The 6,015-nt window shown below is 45.3% G+C and overlaps 1 protein-coding gene across 5 annotated transcripts in view; it reads right to left on the bottom strand.

Moving 5' to 3' along the window:
• Positions 1 to 6,015, bottom strand: part of arap3 (ArfGAP with RhoGAP domain, ankyrin repeat and PH domain 3) — a 64,040-nt gene that overhangs the window by 57,293 nt on the left and 732 nt on the right. The gene's annotated exons all lie outside the window — the stretch shown is intronic.

Raw genomic sequence — 6,015 nt, forward strand, 5'->3', positions numbered from 1 at the left:
GTGTTGTCTGTGTGTGTGCATGCGTGTGTGTGTGCGTGCATGTGTGTGTACAGTACGAATGTGCGTATGTGTTGTGTGTACTACACGCACACATGTGCACTATGTGTGTGCATGGTGCTCTTTGGGGCGCTGCTGGGTGGGCGCTTTTCAACGGAAACTCACTGCATTCACGCCTCGCCCCTCTCATCAAATCAGTGGGGAAGAGAGAGAGAGAGAGAAAGAGAGAGAGAGAGAGAGAGAGAGAGAGAGAGAGAGAGAGAGAGAGAGAGAGAGAGAGAGAGAGAGAGAGAGCAAAGAAAAAGCCTTCACAAAATACACACATTAGTTCAAGGAAAATGTTCCCCTCATCAAGAAGACAGCATGAAAAGAAACCAGTGTTTTGTTTTCCTCCTTCAATCCCCACTCCCTTTTTTGCAACCCACCCACAACTATCGCGACGGCTGATCTGAGGGGGCTTGGGAGAAACAAAAAGCACAGGATACAGCTGTCTCTCGAACCACAGCACAGAGAGAGCAACACCTACCGACCCAACCAGGCCTGGACTGGTAATCTGGCATACAGGGCATTTTCCTGGTGGGCCGACAGTCTCCAGGGACAGATACTGTTGCTATTTCAGACTGTTTGTTTGTTTGTTTTTCCTTAGAGGGGTTGGCCCATTGGTCCATTTTCAATATAGACAGTGGACTGCGTTAAGCAGGATATACAGTAGAATGAAAGCAGCTTGTAGTAAGTGTGAGAGTGTGTTTAAGGTCTACTTTATATTAGTCTGTTTCTATATCATTTCTACAGCGATTATTTATTTAATTTATTTATTTGTCCATGGGGAATGCCTCTTGAGATGCAACATCTCATTTTCAGTAGGGCCCCCGATGCACTATCCATTTGCATTAAAATATTGGAAAACGACTTCATAGGTGGAAGGATTCAAAGACACCAGAGCCCACGTAAGGATTTGAATACGATGGTGATTTTGCATCGAGAAACAGTGAAAAACGAGGATATGCAATGCTGAGCTCTGGCTACTCGTCCAGGATGGACGACAGCACTATGACGTGCTCCTGCCTGATTTGCCGGGCGGGTATCCTTGGGTCATGTGACTTGAGTGCTAGGCAGAAAACAAACGGGTGTGCTTCACTTCAGCTAGCGCAGACTAGCGAATCAGCCGACCCGCGTTCCTTTGTTAACAAAGTAGCTTTTTATTGAGAGGACAGAAACGCTGTTTGTAAACGTAAATTGTTTGCAAGACGCGGACACGATGAAATGGTGAAATGAATTAATATAAACAGAGCCTAAGTTTAAGCCAGAAAATGCCTGGGTGGGTTTTTGGTCCCTGTACAGCCCTGGACCCAATCCCCCTTCCCCCATTTTTTGCCCTCCCACTCCAGAGGAAAGGAGATAATGTCAACCATGCTGAGATGGAGCACAGATAAAAAAGCAACAACCATCAGACAAACAGCACATGGTCGTTTAAGAGTGTTTGTTAGTAGTGGCTTGGGTACACAAGCTGTAAATTGTAAAAGATGGGTGTCAGAGATAGGAATAGGATGCTTATTCAAAGACAGAGACACACACACACACACACACACACACACACACACACACACACACACACACACACACACACACACACACACACACACACACACACACACACACACACACACACACACACACACACACACACACACACACACACACACACACACACACACACACACACACACACACACACGTTGTGGTAACCATTGGGAACGTTTGGAAAAAGTGACATTTGTGTGTTTGACTTGAGTTTAAAAGCACAAGCATTGCAGACAGACTAAAGCAGACAAGATGTCATTCAAACCCACTGGAAACGTTTAAAGGGCATCAGTTGTGCATTTAGCAGTAAGAACAAGCATTACAGACATGCTGAGTGAAGCAGATATTGAAAGACACAGCTGTGTTGAGGCAACCACTGGAAGAGTTTAAAAAAGCATCATCTGTCATGACAGACAGCCATACAGACACACTGCTGAGCAGCCATAGCAGATAGAAAGATATTCAAAGGCACAATGTTGAAAACAAGCACTGTAGACACAGAAGAACAACAGGAGTAGGGCTGCACGATATCAGAAAAAAAAATCGATACTCGATAACAGCATGCAATACCTCTATAGCGATATTTACACGATATTTAGAAATATAGCCGAGTATTTTTTTGTCACCAATTTTTTGTCGGTCTGTGTGGGGGGCGTGGCTTTGGTCATGACGGGCTTCTTGCGCATTTGTTGATATTCAGCTAATGATTGGACTGTACAGACATGTTTTACTTGTTACGATAATTACGTCATTTTGGCGATACGCATATTGCCACTCTTGATATTGTGATTTCGATATATTTTCGATATATTGTGCAGGAGCTATTAACAAAGTATCATTTGTAAGTTTTCAGTGCAAGCAAAAGAGTCACAGACAACTTTGATACTCAGAGTTGCAGCCAAGTGATTAACTGGTTTCAGCAATCAGGTTGCATCTCTCACAGTTTCCATGTGTTTGTTTGTACTTCCTTTGTTTGCTTCCTTCCCCTTTTTGTTCTTTTTTATGTACAACCTTTCCTCTTCCCTCTCGTGAACCCTTTGGTTCTTGTATGTCGAGTACTAGTAAGGCCTAGGTGAAACCCTCTTCTTACAGATTTGCAGTCAAACGTATGTCCTCTCAATATCCATTCCGCACAATTTCATTCATCCTGGGTTGTGGAAACTTGACAGAAATGTCAGCAGAAACAGATGATGCTTCTCAGTGGAGAAATGACATCTTGCAAGCTTAAAAAAAAAAGCTTACAAATAAACTCTTTGGATATCATGACCTGGAGGATGAATGAGACTACCCAGACAATAGAATAATCATTCAGACACACCAAAGACCTTGGATTCCCTCGGCACTCTCACCTAGCTCACACAGAGACCATGAAGACTCCAGGCTCTTCTCTCTTAACCTGGTTTACCTGAACCTATCACAAGTTATGGTCTGGAGACTGCCTACTGAATTTCCGGTAGGTTTACGGTTGTCAACAGCCATTTATTGGCCATATACGTATGGCTAGCTAATCGTCAGTTGTATCCAAACAAACTGCAAGCTTCCATTTGAATCATCATCTTTCCACCCCTCCCCACTCTCGGACTGGCTCCCTACAAGATACAAGATACAAGATACAATATATTTTATTTGCCATGTGTATATATATGAAACATATATATACAATGAAAAGCTTCCCTGCTCTGGGAGTCCCAAAAAAGGTTAAAAAGAATGTTAAAAAGGCAAAAAAAAGTAGGAAAAAATATATATTTAAAACGTTGAAATCTGCATTTTTTGTAAAAAAATAAAATAAAATAAAAAAAATGGCAGGTTGGAGAACGGGGAGATGTGATGAGTGGATTCCTTCCTATGTTGGTGTTTTTGAATTAAACAGTCTGATACATTGAGGGAAGAAGCGGTCCCTGAGTCGGCTGGTGTGAGCACGTAAGCACCTGTATCTCCGGGCAGATGGTAGAAGTGTGAAGTGTGTGTAGCTGGGGTGGTGCTAACTCAGGCTAGCGCTTTGGGACGACCATCCATGGGCAGTCTTACTGATTTGGAACAATTGTGCAAAGCTTCATGGGATTTCCCAGGCTATCTGCACCCTTCCGTTGATACTAAATGATTTAGTGACTGCTGATGTTGATGTGAGGTGTGTGTTCATTAACTAAAATGAGTGGGTGAGGAAATGCAAGCCCAGAAACTGAAAGGAATGCACAGGGGCAAGTGGCAGGACACAAACAGACAGCCAAAGACAACAAACCAGGCCTCCAACCCCGGCCATATCCCTTGTTTTTGTATACACTCCACTGAGCACCAAGCATACAGACAGACAGTGTCACTGCTTCTCCACCCACACACAGACACACACACACACACACACACACACACACACACACACACACACACACACACACACACACACACACACACACACACACAGACACACACACACACACCGACAAGGGCGGAGAAAGGGGTCAATTGTCCTGGGCCCAGGGAGAGAGAGAGGGGGGCCCAGAATTGGGTCTTCAATACAATTTTGTCCTGGTCCCAACACCAGGCCAAAACTGTCAGTGGCCCTGCACACACGCGCGCGCACGCACGCACACACACACATGCACACTAGCGCACACACGCACACACACACACACAAACACACACACACACACACACACACACACCCTTCCAAAACCAAGGGCCACGCAAAAATAGATAATTTACAAAAAACTGTAACGATGTGGCATATCCGTCTTTTTCTTTTTTTGCAGTGCAGTCGACTTCTCTCTCTGGCCCTGACGTAACCAGAGGAAAAAACATCTCCAAACATCTTCCACAAAATCCTGTCCCTGCGCTGTGCTCCGACATCCCAGGTCCTGCCGTCGGAACAATTAGTGGAAGCCATCGCGTCGAAAGCAATTGGCGAAACGGGGGGGGGGTGGACGAGGGGACAAGGGGGGGTATCAAGGAGGCATTTGGGATGCAGGGTGCTATGGTGGCTGTTTATAAATAACAGTGGAGCGCCATTGTGGTGACACAATATGTCATTGTTCGGGGGGGCTCTGCCCTGGCCGTGCTGCAGAGATGACAGAACAACACTTGTGCCATAATATGCTCAGTCACATTTGCAGCGCTCAGATGTTGCACCACGGCCCCGGAGCCGGACTGAGAGCACTCTGTTCAGGACCAAGCCTACACTTTTTCTATGGCCCCGACCAAGACCAGACTTTCTCTTTCTGTGAGTGTGTGTGAGGAGAGAGAGAGAATGAGGAGAGAGAGAGAGAGAGAGAGAGAGAGAGAGAGAGAGAGAGAGAGAGAGAGAGAGAGAGAGAGAGAGAGATTGCATGTCTCGTATGTCTATCTTTCTGTGTGTGTGTGTGTGTGAGTGAGAGAGAGAGAGAGAGAGAGAGAGAGAGAGAGAGAGAGAGAGAGAGAGAGAGAGAGAGAGAGAGAGAGAGAGAGATTGCATGTCTCGTATGTCTATCTTTCTGTGTGTGTGTGTGTGTGTGTGTGTGTGTGTGTGTGTGTGTGTGTGTGTGTGTGTGTGTGTGTGTGTGTGTGTGAGTGTGAGTGAGAGAGAGAGAGCGAGCAAGGGAGCCTCAGGCAGCCTGTATTCTGGGTCCCATAGAATCCTAAAAAAAGAAACTCTTTCCACTCCACTAGAATACCGTCTGACTGACACCATCGCAGGCTTGCTGATGACTTGGTCACTGCAACCTAGACTCCTGCAAGAGGAAGTCATGCCTCTTTCCCCCTGTTCTTGGTTGCATTACAGGCCAACCCAGTAAATGTTACAGTGCAAATGTAACACATAGAGTGTAACAGCAGCTACAAGAGTGCTACATTTGACTTCCTAAGTGTTGAATTAACACTGCAAAAATGTACTGCGTATTCTCCTTCTTAACAAAAGGCTTGGTTCTTTCCAGCAGGACTCATTATGACCGTCTCATGAGTCATTGATGCCTCTAACCACAAAAAATTCCCTCCAAATAATAGACCCAGTTATCATACCATGGTTGGCCAAAATGAAAATGTCTTGGAAAATTACATGTTTACAAATCATGAGAATTGGGCATCTCCAGCCCCAGGGGTGGATCTTCACATTGCGCCTCTGATTCGGATCCAAAGTTACCCAGCTTGGAGAGGGATATGGGTCAGGCCATTGCATTGCAGACAGTGCCACTATGATACAGACGTTCAGTTTTGGAGTAGGCTACATTCATTCAGACTGCTCACAGAGGCATCATGCAAAAAGAAGCACGCAAACACTGCAAAGATGATGATGTCTGCGGGACACAGCTGCTGAATGAATTCTCGACATCGAAAAGTATTTTAATTGACGCATTCCTCTGTTACTCCTCTCCTAAAAGCAATTATGCGCACAGTTCTGCTGAATAAGTATCTTTAGAACCCGTTCTCCCTCTCCCTTTCTTGTTCTGCTCCTTGTCGCCCAATTGGCTT

The sequence above is a fragment of the Engraulis encrasicolus genome, chromosome 23 (assembly GCF_034702125.1).
Source record: "Engraulis encrasicolus isolate BLACKSEA-1 chromosome 23, IST_EnEncr_1.0, whole genome shotgun sequence".
Classification (NCBI taxonomy): domain Eukaryota; kingdom Metazoa; phylum Chordata; class Actinopteri; order Clupeiformes; family Engraulidae; genus Engraulis; species Engraulis encrasicolus.